This window comes from Urocitellus parryii, chromosome 8 (genome assembly GCF_045843805.1).
Source record: "Urocitellus parryii isolate mUroPar1 chromosome 8, mUroPar1.hap1, whole genome shotgun sequence".
NCBI lineage: Eukaryota > Metazoa > Chordata > Mammalia > Rodentia > Sciuridae > Urocitellus > Urocitellus parryii.
The window spans coordinates 40,611,428-40,632,394 of NC_135538.1; the positions used below are offsets into that span (position 1 = coordinate 40,611,428).

General features: G+C 33.4%; 1 pseudogene; it reads left to right on the top strand.

Annotated features, from left to right (window-relative positions):
• Positions 1-15,796: 15,796 nt before the first annotated feature.
• On the top strand, positions 15,797-17,727 carry LOC113176604 (poly(A) polymerase alpha pseudogene; annotated as a pseudogene).
• The last annotated feature ends 3,240 nt before the right edge of the window (positions 17,728-20,967 follow it).

Here is a 20,967-nt window from a genome sequence, read left to right on the forward strand (position 1 = left end):
AACACTTCTGATAAGACAATATCTTTGAGATTATAAAAATATAATAAATAGAATTGCTAAGGAAAAATGTTCCAAAACATAACTAAAATTGCTAAGGGAAAATACTTCAAAACATTGGATTTCATAATGCTAAAAGAACTTCACACTATAGTTAATCACCTGAATAAATATATAAAAATTTTTTTTAAAATAACCTTAGAAAAGTCTTTATTTCATTGAAATTAAGAAACCTCAATACAAGGTTGGGGATATAGTTCATTGGTACAGCACTTATAGCAAGTGTGTGACCCTGGGTTCAATGGAAAACATAATATACCAAAATTTGTGGGATACAGCAAAAGCAATATGAGGGAAGTTTATAGCAATGAGTGCCTTCACCAAAAAACATAAGCAAAGACTTCTCAAATAAATAACCTGGTGAAAAATGCCAAGGTGTTAGAAAAACAAAAACAAACCAAACCCCAAATCAGTAACAGGGAAGAAATAATAAAAATCAGAAAAACAAAACAAAACAAAAACTAAAAGAACAATACAAAGGTTTAGCACAACTAATAAGAGTTTGTGTTTTGAAAAGATGAACAAAATTGACAAGTTTTTACTTAAACTAACCAAAAGAAAGAGAAATACCTAAATAATCTTAAGAGATGAAAAAGGAGGTATTATAACAGATACACAGAAATTCAAAGGATCATTGGGAAATATTTTGAAAAACATTCTAATACTCTAATTCTAAAATATTCTAATATGTTAATAAATTGGAAAATATATAATAAATGGAAAAATTTCTGGACATATATGATCTATCAAAACTTAGTCAAGAAGATATTAAAAATCTAAATAGGTGCAAACCAAGAAATGAAATTGTAGTAATAATAAAAAGTCTTCCAACAACAACAAAAAAAAACAACTGAGGATCAGATGAATTCACTGCTGAATTTTGCCAGACTTTTAAAGAAGAACCAATAACAATATTACTTAAACTATTCCATAAAATAGAAGTGGTAAGAGCCCTTCCAAACTCACTCAACAAAGCCAGTATAACCCTGCTACCAAAACCTACAAGGACACACCCCCCCAAAAAAAAAGACAACTATAACCCAATATCCCTGATAAACAAAAAATGCCAAATTCCTCAAAAAAATCCTTGAAAAAATTAACAGCACTTTAGAAAGATCATACATCATAATCAAGTTGGTTTTAGTTCAGAATAGGTTTATAAACACAAAATAATAAATGTAATACAGCACACAGAACCAGGGATAAAAATCACAAGAACATTTCAACAGATGTAGGAAAAGTCTTTGATAAAATTCAGTAACTTTTGTGATAAAAGCTCTGAATAAATTAAGTAAAAGATCATACTTCAACATAATGAAGGTTCTATACAACAAGCCCATTATACTTAATGGGGAAAAACTGAAAGCATTTTCTCCAAATTAAAATCAGGAAAGAGATAAGGACGCTACTCTTACCCTTATTACTCAATTTAGTACTAGGAATCTTAGCCAGAGTAATCAGACAAGAGAAAGAACTAAAAGACTTATAAATAGGACACAAGGAGGTCAAATTATCCCTCTTGGTAGATGATATGATTTTATAAATAGAAAATCTAAAAGGCTCCAAAACAAAAAAGATTTTTATAACTGATAATCTAGGAAAGTAGAAAGATATAAAATCAACCTACAAAAATTATTAATTTTTCTAAACCAATAATGAACTCAATGAAAAAGAAATCACAAAATCAACCCCACTCACAATAGCCACAAAAAATAAGACACCTAGGAATAACTCTACAATGAAAATTACAAAATTTTGAAAAAAGAAATTGAAGAAAACACTAGAAAGTGATAAGACCTGACATGTTCATGGACTGGGAGAATTAATATTATTAAAATGGCCATACCACTCAAATCATTGCAATCCCCATCGAAACACCAATGACTTTCTTCACAGAACAACAAAATCCTAAAATTCATATGGAAGCACAACACATCCTGACTAGCCAATGCAATCCTGAGCAAAAAAAAAAAAAAAAAAAAAAAAATGCTTCACCATCACAATACAGGACTTCAAAACACACTACAGAGCCATAGTAACAAAAATAGCATGATATGGGGGGAAAATCCAGACATATAGACCAATGGAACTGAAAAGAAAACCCAGAAATAAACCATTAATCTTCAGCTAACTGATTTTCTACAAGTGTGCCAAAAAATACATTAGTAGAAAGGATATCCTCTTCAACAAATAGTGCTGGGAAAACTAGATAATCCCAAGTAGAAGGTTGAAACTTCCAGTCTACATGAGAATCAACTCAAAATGAATCAAAAACCTTAATGTAAGACCTGAAACTGAAACTACTAATGGAAAACCTAGTAAACATGAGGGTTAGGCACAGGTGATGATCTCCTGGTTAGAACTCCCATAGATCAGCAAACAAAAGTAAGAACCCACAAATGGGATTGTAACAAATTTTAAAAATCTATACAGCAAAAGAAACAATCAACAGAGTGAAGAATGGGAGAAAATATTTGCTAGCTATTCATCTGACAAAGGATTAATATCCAGAATATTTAAAAAAACTCAAAAAAAACCTAACAACAACAACAAATAACCCAACCAATAAATGGGAAAATGATATGAACAGATACACTCAAAGAAGTATAAGTGGTCAATAAATGTATGAAAAATGCTCAATATTGTTACCTATCAAGGAAATGGGAATTAAAGCTACAAAAGATGCCATCTCACCCCAGCTATTATAAAAATAATAATAATCACAAATGTTGGTGAGATTGAGGAGAAAAAGATAACCCTTATATGCTGTTGGTAGGAATGTAAATTAGTACTGCCATAAAGGAAATCAGTACAGAGGTTCATTAAAAAAACTAAAAATAGCTGGGCCGGTAGCTCACGTTTGTAATCCCAGTGGTATGCTCGAATTCAGGACCCCCAAAAGACCACCAGAGACCAAGATCGATGTAAACAGCAAACAGGTGTTTATTGCAAGCTAGCTCGGTCCTCCACGCACACACAGCAACTGGTGACGCTGAGAGGCCTGGAGCCCAGGGTTTGCAGCAGTTTTATACATTCTTTGGAGAAGGCAGGGACCCCCACATACATCATAGCATCTCTTAGCAAATCATCATATACACTGCGGGAAAATCAAATAAAAACTCTAAAACATGATTAGCACATTCACTGGCGGGAACAAGTTGGGTAGGGGTGATTGGTTACTACAAGAGGGAGATTCATTTGAACTGATTGGTTTAAGCCAAAAGGGGTGTTCATGCTGAACTACATGGTTTCCCAACACATTATCAACCACCATAAACTACTGGGAGGGTCATCTGGCATCCCAGGTGTTTCCCTGTCTCATGCTGATTGGTGGCTGCTAGGGGGTTGCTATGGATCCCCACCTAGCCTGACTGAGTCAGGGACACCTGGCGCAGGAGATCTCTCCTGTTATTTGTAGATAAACAACTTAGCAGGGTGGGAATGTGCCTAGGAGTGCTCTGTGGGTCTTTCCAAAGACAAAGGTGATGTCCCTTCCTTGGACAGTTTTTGCTCTGAGGTAGAGGCTGGTTTTTCACCAGCAGTTAGGAAGGCTAAGGCAGGAGGATAAAGAGTTCAAAGCCAGCCTTAGCAAAAGCAAGATGGTAAGCAACTCAGGTTTTGGGGACCGCAAATCAAGTCAAGATGGCGCCTGGCAGTTTGCCAGAAGGAGTGGTTTGTAAGGCAACGCCACCAAGCCATTGAGATGGTGGGGATTTCTTATTGGCTGACTGCTGTATCTAGATGATACTAATTGAGTCAAGCTGTATGTAATCAGTTAGGTATATATACTTCTGCTGTTCCGCAATAAAGCAGTTTCCGCTACCATGGGTTCCCACTCATTTCCCACTGAGTGTTCCCCCCCCCCCCCCAATAAAGCAGTTCCCGCTTCAACTTTCAAGTTGCTTATCACCAGACTGCAGCAGTCAGGGAGATCTGTTTTTAAAAATACAAAATATAGGACTGGGGATGTGGCTGAGTGGTCAGGTGCCCCTGAGTTCAATTCCCAGCACCCCCCCCCACAAAACAAACAAACAAACAAAGCTAAAAATAGACTATCATATGATCTAGCTATCCCATACATGGGTATATATCAAAAGGAAATGAAGTCTTCATACAAAAGAGATACCTGCATACTCATGTTTACTCTGACACTATTCACAATATTTAAGATGTCCATCAACAGATGAATGAATAAAGAAAATATGGTACATATAAACAATTATTATTCAGACAAAGAATGAAATTCTGTTATTTTCAGAAAAATGGATGTAATTGGAAGAAATCATATTAAACAAAATAAGCCAGACAGAAAAACAAGTATAGCACATTGTCTCTCATATGCAGGAACAACAACAACATCAAGACCTAAAATTAGAACAGAGACCATGAGGAACTGATAGGGACTAAGAAGGGGCAGGGAGACAGTAGAAGGGGGACAGTTAGGGAAAGGATGAGAGAAGAAAGGGTGGATGTGATCAAAGCACAATATATGCATGTAAGGAAATGTCAGAGTGAAGCCCTTTAATTTGTACAATTAAAGTGTATTAATTATAATATAAAAGTTAAAAATATCCATATAGCTAATAATATTTGTCCAAAAAGGAACTTTGGTTTGTATAGAGGGGAATGGGGGAGGGGTGGGGTTTTTTGTTGGTTTTTTTTTAGTTTTTTATATATTCTGGATATTAATCCTTGAATAAAATTATTTTGACTGACATAATATTTGTACATGTTTACAAGGTACAATATTATGTTTTTATTCAGATTCATATTTAGTAGTGACCAACTCAAGGAAATAAGTTATTTGGAAAACAATAAAAGTAGTACTTTCATAGCAATTGATATCAACAGAAAATGGAATGCTATTGAGGGAAAAATCTATTGCTTTAAAATATAGAATGAGGAAAAGAAATGTGGTTTCATATTTTAAAAAATTAGAGCTGCAGCTGTAGCTAAGGGTAGAGTGCTTGTCCAGCACACACAAAATCCTGGGTTTAATCCCCAGAACTGCAAAATAAGGAAAAAAGAAAAAAATATATATTGAAAATATTCCTGGGAAGAATAAATGATTGAAAAATGAAATAAAGAAAAAAAGAGACTGAAGATGAACATTAATGAACTACATGATACATTCAATTTCATTCATTAAGCCAGGGACAGAAAATGAAAATGACTTCAGTTTAACATAAGTGTTTGAAGCAAAAACAACACAATAAGGCATTGTTAAGCCTGTAAAGGAGAGGAAATACTCACAAAAATATTTAATTCATTGTTTTTTCTAACCTATTTGTGAGATGTCAGCTTGAAATGCTAAGTTTTAGGCCTTGCAAGTTATCCATCCAAAAGCCATCATCTCCATAATTACTCACTATAGAATGAGACTGCCAGGAAGACTGTTCGAGAAGGATACTATGCAGTGAATATTCATCTAAGGAGGCATAATTCACATCACTGATGCTTTTTATTAATTGGGACACTTTTAATCAGATTATGAATTTTATTAAGTCTATTGATGGGAAATTTGCATATTTGTTTCCTATGATATTGTATTGAAAGATTTTGGAAGTAAATGTCTTTTTTAACAGGATTGGTATGTATTTTCTTTTTTTTCCTTAACTTTTTATTAGCACATTACAATTATACACATATAATAGTAGGATTTGTTGCATATTTATACATACACACAATATCACATTATAATTTTGACATTTTGGCTCCCTAATAACTAAAACTTTTAACTCAATTTAAACAACTATACCAATGGAAAGACTGCCTGGTGTAACATACATAATCTATGCTATAATGAGTACACTACTTTTTAAAAATGACCAATGATGCAACATCCTGGTGAAGATTTTATTAATTTGCTTACAGTACTGGGTGATGCTCTTGCAAAATATATATGACAAAATGAAAAAGCAAAAAGATGGAAATGTAGCCTACAATTTGCCAGCATGTGAAAAAGACAGAACAAGATGAATGTGTATTACTGAAATTGATGTTATAGCCATATACGTAGAATGGTTAAGGGGGTCATGTTACTTTTTCTTTTTTTTAATTAATTAATTAATTTTACAGTAGAATGCATTTGACATATACCATTTGACACAAATGGAGCACAATTTCTCATTCCTCTGTCTGTACATGGTTCAGAGTTATTCCAGTAATGTAATCATACATGTATATAGGGTAATAATGTCTGTCTCTTTCTACAGTCCTTCCCATCCCCACAATCTCACCCCTCCTCTTACTCCCCTCTACACCATTCAAAGTTCCTTCATTCTTCCCTACCCCCCACCATTATGGATCAGCAGATGTTAATCAGAGAAAACATTTGGCTTTGGTTTTTTAGGACTGGCTTATTTCACTTGGCGTGATATTCTTTAGCTCCATCCATTTACCTGCAAATACCATAATTTCATTCTTCTTTAAGGCTGAGTAATATTCCATTGTGTATATGTACCACATTTTCTTTAACTATTCATCTGTTAAAAGGCATCTACAATGGTTCCATAGTTCAGCTACTGTGAATTGAGCTGCTATAAACATTGATGTGGCCATGTCACTGTAGTATGCTGATTTTAAGTCCTTTGTGTGTAAACTGAGGAGTGGGAAAGCTGAGTAAAATGGTGGTTGCATTCCAAGTTTTCTGAGGTATTTCCATATTGTTTTCCATAGTGGTTGTACCAATTTTCAGTCCCACCAGCAATGCAAGAGTGTACCTTTTCCCCCCCACATCCTCATCAACACTTATTAATGCTTGTATTCTTGATAATTGCCATTCTGAGATGAAATTTTAAGAGTAGTTTTTTGTTTGTTTGTTTGTTTGCTACTGGGGATTTAACTCAGGGGCACTCAACCAATGAGTCCTATCCTACTGTACTTTATATTTTATTAGAGACAGGGTATCACTGAGTTATTTAGTTCCTTGCTTTTGCTGAGGCTGGCTTTGAACTCATGATCCTCCTGCCTCAGCCTCCTGAGCCACTGGGATTACTGGCAAGTGCCACTGGCTTTAGAGTAGTTTTGATTTCCATTTCTCTGATTGCTAGAGATGATGAACATTTTTTCATGTTTGTTGATCGATTTTATTTCTTTTGTAAAGTGTCTGTTCAGTTCTTTAGACCATTTGTTGATTGGGTTACTTGTTTCTTTGGTGTTGAGTTTTTTGAGTTCTTTATATATACTGGAGATTAATTAGTGTGCTGTCTATGGTGCGTGTGGTAAAAATTTTTTCCCATTCTGTGGGCTCTCTCATCACACTATTGTTACCTTTGCTGAGAAGAAAATTTTAGTTTGATCCATCCTATTTATTGATTCTTAATTTTACTTCTTGTGCTTTAGGAGTCTTGTTCAGGAAGTCAGGTCCTAAGTCAACATGATGAAGATTTGAGCCTACTCTTCCTTCTATAAGGTGCAGGGTCTCTGTGTGAGAGTCTAAGTCTTTGATTCACTTTGAGTTGATTTTTATGCAGAGTGAGAGAAGTTCAATTTCATTCTGTTACATATGGATTCCCAGTTTTCCCAGCACCATTATTTGTTGAGTAGGCTATCTTTTCTCCAAAGTATGTTTATGGCACCTTTGTGTAGTATGAGATAAACATATTTATATGAATTTCTGTTTTTTCTATTTTGTACCATTGGTCTACATGTCTATTTTGGTAAAAAAAAAAAAATACCATGTCTTTTTTGTTAATATAGCTCTGTAATATAGTTTAAGGTCTGGTATTGTGATGTCTTCTGCATCACTCTTCTTGCTAAGAACTGTGCTAGCTATTCTGGGTCTTTGATTTTTCCAAATGAATTTCATGATTAGTTTTTCTAGTTCTATAAAGAATGTCACTGGGATTTTTATAGGAATTGCTTTAAATCTGTATAACAGTTTTGGTAGTAGGGCCATTTTGACTAAACTAATTCTTCCTATCTTCTGAGGTCTTCTTCAATTTCTTTCTTTAGTGTTCCGTAGTTTTCATTGTAAAGGTCTTTCATCTCTTTTGTTAGATTAATTACCATGTATTTTATTTTTTTGAGGCTATTGTGAATGGGGTGGTTTTTCTAACTTCTCTTACAGCAGATTCATTGCTTATGTTGAGAAGTGAATTTGATTTATGGGTATTGATTTTATATCCTGTTACTTTGCTAAATTTATTTATTAGTTCTAGAAGTTTTCTGGTAGAATTTTTTTTTTTTTGGATCTTCTAACTATAGAATCATGTCATCAGCAAATAGTGATAGCTTGAGTTCTTCTTTTCCTATTTGTATCCCTTTAATATCTTTCCTCTGTCTCATTGCTCTAGCTAGAGTTTCAAAGACTTTGTTGAATAGAATTGGTGGAAGAGGATATCCCTGTCTTGTTCTAGTTTTTAGAGAGAATGCTTTCAATTTTTCTCCACTTAGAATGATGTTGGCCTTCAGTTTACCATAGATAGCTTTTACAATATTGAGGTCTGTTCTTACTATCCCTTGTTGTTTTTCTAGTGTTTTGAACATAAAGATATACTGTATTTTGTCAAATGCTTTCTCGGCGTCTGTTGATAAACATATGATTCTTTTCTTTAAGTCTATTGATGTGATGAATTATGTTTATTGATTTCCATATGTTGAACCAAACTTGCATCCCTGAATGAACCCCACTTGATCATGGTGCACTATCTTTTAATTGCATATTTTCTGATTTTAATTTATGCAAGAGAATTCTTTACAATTACTGAACATCTTTGGTATGACTCCTCTTGAAATATTGCATTGTGTTTAACACTAATTTCAAAGAATACCTTTCCAAACATTTAACTTTGGCAATACTTTTGCCATTGGAGAAAGTTAACTTCTTAAAGTTAAAAATTATTAACTAATGAGGCTGAGGTTATTGCTCAGCGGTAGAGCGCTCGCCTTGCACGTGCAAAGTCCTGAGTTCGATCCTCAGCACCACATATAAATAAATAGTTATTGTGTTCAACTACAACTACAAAAATAAATATTTTTTTAAAAGATAGCTTTTTTAAAAAAATTATTAACTAGTTAAGGCCTACAGTCTCCTTGACTATTACTTTGACCTCCATGTTTAGCAATCCTTTTTGTGGAAAAATGAAAAATTTGCATTCTCAAAAGATTTACTAGAAAAAGAAGATGAGTACCTGTTTTATGACAATTTTAACAAATTTTACTGACAAGTACTTATTTATTGTGATAACAAATTCAAGTTTTCTATTTTTTAGTATTTTTTATTTGTGTATTTATATAGAATTATATTTTATTATTGAGAAATAAGCAATAAGCTAAATTTTAAATTTTTCTTGAGGACAGAGGAGCTTCTAAACTAGAGGTAGCTCAGTAATAGACCAGAGTTTGGCTCAGATATGATCAAAGGTTATGTCCTCCAAGGGGAACATATAAAAGCATTAATGAGAAAACCTATCATGGTCTCCTGTTCCAGGAGATGATTTAAGCAATAACACATAACATAATTCTCACAGTGAGCCTGAAGAAGACTATGATGGCCAGCGGGGAAGTTTGTTTCTAGGGCAGGCTTTCTTCACTATGGGGGAAAAAAAGAATTTTTTTTTGGGGGGGGGGGGAGGGAACCCTTTTCTTCCTCTCAAAATTACCATGCTTCAATTAGCTTTCCCAGAAACGCCCTCTGTCCAAGTTAGGTTATGTTCTACATATTTCTGTTATCACCTTTTCCTGAGGTGAGAATCTTTTCTTTGATAAGATTTTCAAAAGAAAAAAAAACAATCTCTTAACATACAATGCCTGGGAGTTATAATTTGATAAATTAATATGAACAAGAAAAGGGCTTGTCTTTTCTTGGGGAGCCTGAAGCCCCCATCCTATTTCACTTTCAGAAAACTGGAAATATTTGACAAGAGCTGGACATAGAGTTTAAAAGATTAAGAAAATTAGAGGGAATTTAAGAACAGGGAGACCAAAGAAAATAAAGTCCCTGTTATGTAGGAGTAGCAGCTAATACTAATTGACCATTTATCTTGGGTCAGACATTATTCTGTGCACGTCACTTGTTTTCAATTACTTTTTACAGCAATATAAAGAAGATAGTTATGTTTTTCCATTTTAAAATTGGGGAATTAGAAGCACAGAAAATAGAATTTGCCTAAGATTAGACATTTAATCTGAAATGGAGATAGAAATTAAGTAAAGGCAGCCTTATTCCAGATTCAAGTTAGATCTCTAAAACATTCATTTAACTTTGCTAACAATAAAATTTTGCATAGAGATCCATTGGGAAAAGTTCATCTTCTGTACTTCATTACTATGTGAGAGTTACTTCCTAAAGGTTAATTCCCATGTACCATTATGTTAACTGACACTCATTATGTTTTTTTCGACTTATGAAATACCATCATTCGTAATTGCTAGATTGTGGTACAGTGTTCAATTCTGCCTGAATCAAAGCATATCACAGAATTGAACCATGGGATGCCCTTTCATGGCATCTAAATTGCTGTATGAGAATTATAAGGAAGTGAAATGTGCACAGCATTTATATTAATGGTGCTGGGGACGCAGTCTCCACAGCAAAGAAATCAGGTAGACAGAACTTTGTCCTCAGCCCTATGATCTGAGAGGATTTAAAAACCTGGATGATTTCCAAAAAGATTAGATTTTGCTACAAAATATAAGTCAGGTCAAATTAGGAAGGAAATTCCCTTCAGGAGATGATAATGGAAGATGGCTTATGGTTGGTTCAAACATGAGCTTCATCCGAAACTAAATCTTTATTTTAAAAGTAGGGCTGTTTCGGGAGAAGAGGTGCAGATTGATCCATGAGCAATAATATCGAAATAAGTGAAAGTCATCCCTAGCTATACCAGGATTTTGAATGAAAGATTGGCGAAAATAATAGAACAAATGACTCAGATGGATGCTACTAAGTAGCTAAGTCTAGCATGTTTTGAAGATGATGCAGAATGGGTTATGGAATACAAAGATGTGAATGCTAGGAAATACTATGGTGCTTTATGGAGAAATACGACCTTATGAGTTTATTTATTGTGTTGGAAAAACTAGAAAATTGTCTACACTTTTGATTTTGCAGTTAAAGTAAATCTTTGCTGTTTTAGACTTAAGGGTAAAACTGTGAAAATCGTACCCGAGGGTTTTGATCACTCAGTATACAGAACTTTATGTATTAATCTGCAGAAGTTTTATATAAGATAATAAAAAACACAACAGTAAAATGAGGTTTAGAGAACTGGGTGAGAATAAACAGTAACTGTCTGAAATCACTTAAGATCAGGTTATTTACAATATGAGGATCTCTGGGGAGGATTATTCTGTTATACATTTAATTCTGATGGGAAGCAAGCTAAGGCCTTACAAATTCAGGTGAATTTTAAAAAGACCAGGATACGTTAGTTAAAATCGAATTACAAAGACAGGTATGGTGGCACACATCTGTAATCCCAGCATCCTTGGAGACTGAGGCAGGAGGATCAAGAGTTGAAAGTCAGCCTCAGTAAAAGCAAGGCACAAAGCAATTCAGTGAGACCCTATGTCTAAATAAAATACAAAATAGGGCTGGGATGTGGCTAAGTGGTCGAGTACCCTTGAATTCAATCCCCAGTACCCTACCACCAAATATATATATATATATATATATATATATATATATATATATATATACACACACACACACACACACAATATGTACACACACACATAGCATTATGAGATATTTGGATTGCTTGAAAATAAAATCAAATTTGACAAATTTCATAAATAAAATATCACTATGACAACCTGAATAACTGTAAGAATATGATATTTGCCCTTCTTATAAATATCTAATATTTGACTTTTATGCATAAAAAGTCAGTCCAGATGAAGTAGATTCAATACCTGAAGCTTAACAAAGACTTAAAACCAAAATACCTAATCACTTAGACACTAAGAAAAGTGTTTGCTTGTATACCATCTGGATTACTGCCTCATTTTTCTCCTTTAGCACTTAGACCTGTACTATCCAATATGAGAACTTGCCATGTAATTGTTCCAAATTGAGATGTACTGTTAAGTGTATAATACCAACTGGATTTCAAACACTTAGTATAAAAATTATACAAATATATCCTTTTAAACAATGGATGTGTAACCGATGTGATGCTGCAATCTGTATACGGGGTAAAAATGGGAGTTCATAACCCACTTGAATCAAAGTGTGAAATATGATTTGTCAAGAACTATGTAATGTTTTGAACAACCAACAATAAAAATTAAAAAAGAAAAAGAAAAGAGAAACAATAAAAAACAAATGTATCCTATTAATAATTTCATATTAATTTTATGTTGAAATTGTAATATTTTGGCCAAATTGGACTAAACTAGACATACTATTACAATTAATTTACCTGTTCCTTTTCTTTCTTAATGTGCCTACTAGAAAATTTTTAATTAAAAATATGGCTCTCATTTAATTTCTAATGGAAAGTGCTAATTTAGACACTGCCTTAATAACACATTTGATAAGGATTTAAAATCTAATGAAAACAAAAAAAGAAGTAATTAAGTTTCTTTCTGTACTATAACATTTTGGGTGAATGTATGCTTTATTTTAATGGAAGTTCCTCAATATATAATTTCCATTATATTTTGTTAATTCCTATGTGAGGTCAATAAATCTTATTTTAGCCAACTGCCCTTGAGATGCAAAATGTTTTAGAAATGCCAATAGCATTTTTCAAGTAGTCACTCCCTTCTCAATGCTTATAAGATAGTATATTAAACATCAGAAACATGCTCAAATTCTCTACCACTTTGATATTGTGAATATGTGAATATTGTGATATATGGTGAATATATAGTTCTTCCTGAATTTACGTATGTTCTTCTCTAAATAAATATATTTTTAAAATATTTACTTCACCAATATCAATGTCCCTGGTTATCATGGTAATTACTGGCTTACATTTTGGCAAAAGAACAGAACATGTGTGGAAATAACTTGATATTTTAACATTCAGGTAATTTTTTAGAAGAGGTTTTTAACTTCGACATAATAGCTTAGTTTCTGACTTTTCTTTCAAAATATCAAGTCTGAATTCCCTTACAAAAGTTGTCTTTAATCAAGATGTGATCCCTTTCAAATCTAAGTTCATACTGACCCCTATGGGTTATCACATCACAAATTCTATTATTCCTACAGAAAATTTTGTTAAATATTTAGACATGTTTACATTTAGAATTTAATATTTTAGGATGAAAGTCATAAAATATTTGTGTGTCCTCTTTCCTTTTATAATGGGAAACAAGTTATCCACAAATTCATCCATTTGCCAATTTATTTTGGGAGGCCAAGATATTGAAGTCCTCATTAGTGTTCAGTGTTGATTTATTGAGAACAAGGGAACTATGCAGCTAATTTCCAGCAAAATATTACTTTGCCCATCCTCAAAATTTTTCATAAACACAGTCCATTGAAAATTTAACTTTGAAGTTTATACATATATTTGTAAAAAGGTATGATGGATTTCATCACCAAGGTTGAGTCTGATTCTAGTTAACTTGCAGAAAGACTTTCATTCTGTTTTAAACTGGAAACTTTTAATGTGATGTGTAAGATTTTAAACCATTTCCTTATAGGTTTGACTACTGAATTGCAGGAGGTTGTGAAAAGTTAAGACCTTTATTTTCCTTGATGTTGAACATATTGTTTTATTGCTATGTAGGTAAATTCTGCAATAAAAGTTATTATTTCTGGTAGATATTTTTCCAACACTTAAATGACTAGTAGCCATATATTTCAGAGTATCTTACTTAGTTACATAAATGTAAATTTTGTACCTAAGTCATCTTGGGGATTATACTGGTCATTACTAATTTTTATTAATATACTATTGGAATTTTTACTATTAGCAGGTTAAGCTTAAATTTTCTCACTAACAAAATATTAATATACAATTAATAATAATTATGTATGAGTTATAGTGCAATATTTTGATAAAACTATGCAATGTATACTGATCAAATTAGAGTAACCTTGTTATACTTTTATCAGGCCATTCATGCTGTAGAGCTTCAGTTCTTTATTTATATAATGTGAGAAGGAACCCAGACTATCTCCTGAGAAAAATATTGCCTACAGTATTACAGAATTCTCAGACCACTTACTTCTGTGCATCTTTATTCCAACATGTATCTTTTTACTCCTGAATTTCTCTAAAAGACTATTAATTTTACATTCCAAATTTAGTATAATGCTGGAGCTTATATCTTATTCTTTTTTATTGATTTTTTAAAAAATAAATGACAGCAGAATGCATTATGATTCTTATTACTTGTATACACACAATTTTTCATCTCTGGTTGTATATAAAGTATGTTGACCCCAATTTATGTCTTCATACATGTACTTTGGATAATGATGTCTATCACATTCCACCATCCTTGCTAATCCCCTGCCCCTACCTTTCCCTCCCACCCCTCTGCCCTATCTAGGATTCATCTATTCCTCCCATGCTCCCCCTCCTTATCCCATTATGAATCAGCCTCCTTATATCAGAGAAAACACTTATATCTTATTCTTAATTGGAAACAGAGAATTCATGCTCAGATTGTTGACAAAAAAAAAAAAAACATGTCCTTGAGTTCTCTGACACCATACTCAGGCCAAAAATATCAAAACAGGTATTCTAGGAGGATTCCAGGAGGCTGTACAGTGTATGTTTCCTTCAATCAGTATTTTTTAAAACTACAATGCACATGATAGCAATTCTGGAATATATTAATATGCATTTTTTTGGAAAAGAAAAAGGTCAAGTAACTTCAGAAAACATTAGGAGAGGGTAAATTCTTAGATACTTCAAAATGCTAATGTGAATATTCATCTAAAGAGAAGAATGTAATATGTAGAATCATCCCAACTTCTTGGAAAACTTTCAGAGGGTGGGCCCTTAATATTCTAATTTTTTAAGAAATTACCCATTAGTGATCTTCTTAAGTTGATCTCTGAATCAGGTCAGCCCATAAAAAAACTTGAGTAATTAGACACCTTTTTTTAATGGTCCTAATTTACTTTTACTTATTTGTCTGTGGGCATCATGACTTATGCTAAAAGAAAAACCAAGAAAAAATTGTGCTCCTATTTAGGCATTGATACACAGTGAAAAAAGTAAGCTTTGAATTGTTTAGGTTCAAATCTGAAAAAGGCGTCATTTTAACTAACTTTTTTGCACAGCTGGCATGAAGGAAAAAATGTGGTGTCTATAATTTCTCTAACTTATAAAAATCTCCATAATTTATATATTGTTGTGCCCATTAAAGATATGTGTGAATCACTTAAATAAAAAAAATAAATTCCATAAAAATACTGAAGATTCAATGAATTTAACCTGTTTTATGTACTTCAAGGCTGACTGTTACATTCAGGAGAGATTAATAAAGACTTTTTGCATTTAATACTGATAAACATCTAAGAAAAATTTATCAAATAGTACAGGAAAGAGCAAATATCTCAGGAAACTTCTTGAATATAGAGAGATGAGATTCTGCACAAATTTAAACTTTAAGAAACCCTGATCAATTTACTCTTTATGACCCTAAAATTATTCACATATAAATATTTTTTATCTCCTTCTTTGGTACCTTGAATATTGTAAATACTTGACCTAATAGGATTCATTTCTTCTATAATTAGCAATATATATTAAGTTTAGCAGAATTAAAATAGGTTGTAATTTGCATTTCCATCTTTTAAAAATTTACAGATACTTTTTTACGACTAATGTGCTTCCTTCAGGAAGGAGAAGCCCTTAACTTGGTGGGTGTGGGAGTGAGGTTGGGTCCAGGGTTAAGGGAGGCATCCCCCTCCCTCCAGCCTTAGTGGGTGTGCCTTGGGCAGCAGCGGTGGCGGTTGTGGAAGTGGGGGTGGTTAGGGAGTTGGAGGTGGTTAGGGGAGTGGGGGCGGGGGAGACCCAGGAGAGGATGCCTTTCCAGTTACAAGGCAGGAATCACAACAAACACAGACGCCATGGAAGCACTATAACATTACTTCTCATATCAACTTAGCTGCCCCTAAGGAGACTGACTGCATACTTATATAGAAACTAGTTGAGACTCTGAAGCCCTTTGGGTTTTTGAAAAGAAAGAGCTGCTGTAGTGCTGGATTTTAATTTGGGGGAAACTAAATAACTTGGTGAAAGAGGGGATACTAGAAATCAGTGAAAGCAAGAACCTTCCACAATCTGTAATCATTCTGTGATAAATTGAAATTACAAGAAGTTAAAGATTTAAGACTATGTAAATGTTTGGGCTAGTGAAGAGGCATTTGTACCAGTTATCAAACTTTGTTTCTATGAGGTAGAAACTGATATTTTGTTTACAAGATTAGCACTGCAGAATATTCCAGATTTGAACCTTATGAGACCACAGTCTGCTTAAAGATTTAGATGTGAGATGCATACATCTTAATGATTGCAGGGTAACCAATGAAATTTTACACCCAGTAACAAACATGAAAACTTCAGGTTATCTCTGAGAACTATCAAACTGTGGGCCAAATGCCACAACATCTATTCCAATATATTAGGCTTCCTCAGTGGTTATTCCTGGGCTATGCTAATAGCAAGAACTTGCAAGCTTTATCCAAATGTAATAGCATCAACTCTTGTACATAAATTTTTCTTGGTATTTCTACATAGGAATGGCCAAACCCAGTGCTATTTTAACAGCCTGAAGAATACAATCTTAATTTGCCTGTATGGGATCCAAAGGTAAACCCCAGTGATAGGTACCATCTTCTGCCTATAATTACACCAGCATACCCACAGCAGTACTCCATGAACTATCTGTGCCTTCACCTACTAGTGCTATGAAGACCAGTCCATTGAACAGTTCTGGCAGCTCTTAGGGTAGAAACAGTCCTGCTCTAGATATGGATGGTCATGGTTGAGGAGTTTAAACAAGATCTTGCTATTACAGATGAAGTTTCACTGAGTAAGGGAGAATGGTCCAAACTTTTTGAAGTTCCAAACTTCTTTCCAAAGTACAAGCGTTATATTATTTCTAGCAAGTGCACCTATGATAAAACAACACCTAAAATGGGTTGGCTTGGTGGAATGAAAACTTCGAATCTTGGTTGGCAGTTTGGAGAAGAATGAATTTATTACACTGGCTCATGTGAATCCTCAGTCATTTCCAGCATCCAAAGGAATCCTGACAAGGAAGAATTTTGCATGATGTGGGTGACTGGGTAAGTGTTTAAAAAAACAGAAAACTCTGAAAATCTCAGTGTTGAACTTACCTATTACATTCAGGCTTTCACAGATATAGTTTATAGGCAAGCAATAAACAGCAAGATATTTGAGATGGATATGAAAATTGCTTCAATGCATGTAAAAAGAAAGTAATTCCATCAACTGCTACCTAATCATTTGCTTGAGAAAAAAAATTATTCAACAGGAATCAGATTAATGGCTCTAAATGGCATCAGCCTTGACTTGTCTATGGACAGTGATTGCAGAATATCTGTGCCTTCACCTACTAATGCTATAAAGATCAGTCCATTGAATAGTTCTGGCAGCTCTTAGGGTAGAAACAGTCCTGCTGTAGCTGTGACAGTAACATCTGTGACCAATACACAGGCTACTGAAGTTTCTAAGCCACAAATAAATTTCAGTGAAAGCTCGGGGTACACCGAGTGAAAGCATTCCTTAAACTGCTGCACACCCAGCCATTTCTCCACCACTAAAATTACTCCAGTTAAGGGATGTCACACACACACAAAAAAAAAACTAAATTTATTTTCAGTCATGTCAAGTCTTATATCCTCCATTCTCCTTTTTTAGCATTTTGAAGATAACAGGTTGAGTTGGCAGATATTGTTTTCTGAAGTTGAGTGTAGTCTTTGACTCTTAGGCTATGTATTAATTAAGGTTTTCTTTTCACCATGACTTTATAATGTCTAGTATACAATATTTCTGCTTCCCAAATCAGCTCTGCACAGTCACCTTGCCTTCCTCCCACCACTTAAGGAAAAAAGAGGTCAACTAACAGGTGAAGTGTAAAATGTGTCTGTGTTTTGTGTAGCTTCAGAGTTAGATTGATATTGCTAGGCATATATTTAGTCTTATCATTTTGTTTATACATTGGGGAAAATTTGTTTATTAAATGTTTCATGTAACTATCCAAGTTTCCAGGCTAGAAACTTGGACTTTTTCTGTTGTGTTTTTTTTTGTTTTGTTTTGTTTTTTTTTTTTTGGTAGCAGGGACTGAACTCAGAGGCATTCAACCACTGAGCCACATCCTCAGCCCTATTTTGTATTTTATTTAGAGACAGGGTCTCACTGAGTTGCTTAGTGCCTCACTGTTGCTGAGGCTGGCTTTGAACTCTCGATCCTCCTGCCTCAGCCTCCTGAGCCACTGGGATTACAGGCGTGTGCCACTGTATAGTGACTTTTTAATTCTAGTTTTCATAACCTGGAGATCAGACTGTTGCTTTTGCATGATGTATGTAATGACTCATGACTGGAGTCTGCTTTGTTTTATAGTAACTATAACTTGTATTTTTTATGAGCTATTTTGTAAACAGATGATGTATTTCTCCATTGAAAATACAATAAAATTTTAAAAAGCAAAAATAAATAAATAAAAAGAATATGCTTCCTTCGATTTTTGTAAACCACTGATAATGTAAACAAGGATGCAAGATTGTCCTTTAGGGTTTATCAAAATAACTAGGAATAGTAGGTAATTCTGATATTTAGTAAGGGGATCAAGATGGTAATCAACCTGTCTTGTAAAACATAACCTCACATTATAAAGTATGATACAGCCAAAAACATCCTTGTTGAGAAAAGTATGATGACATACTTTTAAAATATGAACAAAGCCTAATGATTAGAGTGAGAATATAATTTATCATTCAAATTTGACAACTCAACTGTAAAATATTTATTAAAAAAATAGACCATGGACAGCACAAACAGGTTGAAGGAAAGAACAAAGAAACTTACTCCTCCACATATCAAAACTTATTTGCAAGAAACTAATCAAAACTACATATGAGAACCATAAGTACAGACCATCAATCCATAAAACAAAACAGAAATTTTAGAAACAGACAAATGTAAATGGAAACATCAAATATGACAGCAATGGTATTGTAGTTTAGAAAGGGTGTATTATTCTCTAAATTATTCTATGGCAATTGTGTGAAAAACTAAAATACAATTGGACCAGTGTATTGGAGTTAGCTCAAACCAGTCAATTTCTAAGTATTCAAGAATATCAAATACACATTGTTAAATCATTGGTAGCTGGAAATCAGCTGCAGTGGAAGTATTTGTACAGAGCTAGTTTACCAGCACAACACTAATTGTATTTATACCTTATGTCAGACATAAAATCAATTCTATGTGGATTAAAAATCTAAGTGTGAAGAACAAATTTTAAGACTTAGAAGAAAATATATGGAGGAAAATATCTTAACAATTTTGGGACTGGAAAGGATTTCTTAACAACAAACAAAGTCATGTAATTCAAAGGACAAGTATGTTAAATATGACGATATAATAATCTTGAAACTATAATGAGGGGAGTTATTAAAGAATTTAAAAACTGAAAAAATAATCCCAAACTGGGTCGTGATGATTACAAGATATATAACAAAGAATTCATATCCAAAATGAATGAAAACCATCTATAAATCAATAAAGAATATATAAATAACTGAAAAATTGCATAAGACTTGAAAAGTAACTATATATTGAAAAAAACCTGATGGCCAATAAACAAAGAAAAGTTCTTAATCTTACAGTTATCAAGGAAATGCAAGTTGATAGTATAGACATTTCACTCAAACATAAATTTCTCCCAACTTATTTAAAGTGTGTCATCATTATACAAAATACATGTATGAAGATTTGAATTTGGTGCCAACATACCTTATATACAGAGATGAAAAAATGTGGTATATATGTGTATTAAGAATTGTAATGCAAAAAAAGAGTACAATTTTAATGGCATAATTTGGTGTGAACACACTTTATACAGAGTTACAAAAAGTGTGCTGTATATGGGTAATAATGAGTGTAATGTATTCCATTATTGTCATGTATTTAAAAAATAAAGAAAAAAATAAAGTGTGATAAACACAAATGTTCACAAATATGTAGGGCAATTCATACACTAATGAAGGTATGTTTGGGAAAACCAATTTGAAGAGCAATTTGTGATATGCAGTCAGTAAACTGAGGGAATCATAGCACAAATTATTAGTGGTCCCTAACATTCATTTGTTATCATTTCTTCCGGTAGGAGAAGGAGCAACACAATCAAGAACATTTGTAATTAAAAAGCATAACATTTGTAATTTTTCATGTCTTGAAGATAATGAAAGGTTTTTGGATTTGACATTATTCTGGTTACCCTGTTATGCTTTTAAAATATTTCAAATTTGAAAAAAAATAGTTTTAGAGTGATACCTCACTTTTGGATATGGCACATTTAAGTGCCTATTAAACATCCATATGAAAAAAAAAAACAAACTTGTGTATGGAAGCACTGACTTTATAGTTGAGACATCACTCTATTACTAAATATGTATTTTACAAGTGGTGTCATATAAATAACTATAGGCATATAAAGACAGGTCCCCTAGATCCAAAATTGCAACTGAGTAGGTGATCTATAAAAAATGAAGATTAAATGTTATCTGGGCCTCACCCATACAAGCACCAGGGGTGTGGGAAGAAAACTTCCAAGCTATGATTCACAAAATTAGTCTTCCCCAGGATATAGACTAGAAAATGTTAGGAAACCTAAGGAAGTCATCTGAGAAACTGATGTTTCCCTTTGTATGAGGCTATGTCTACCCTAGGTTAACAGGTTACAGATGTTAGTGTTGATAAGGAAATTAGCCTGAGTTGGTTTTCTACAACACTCTATACATGGCGC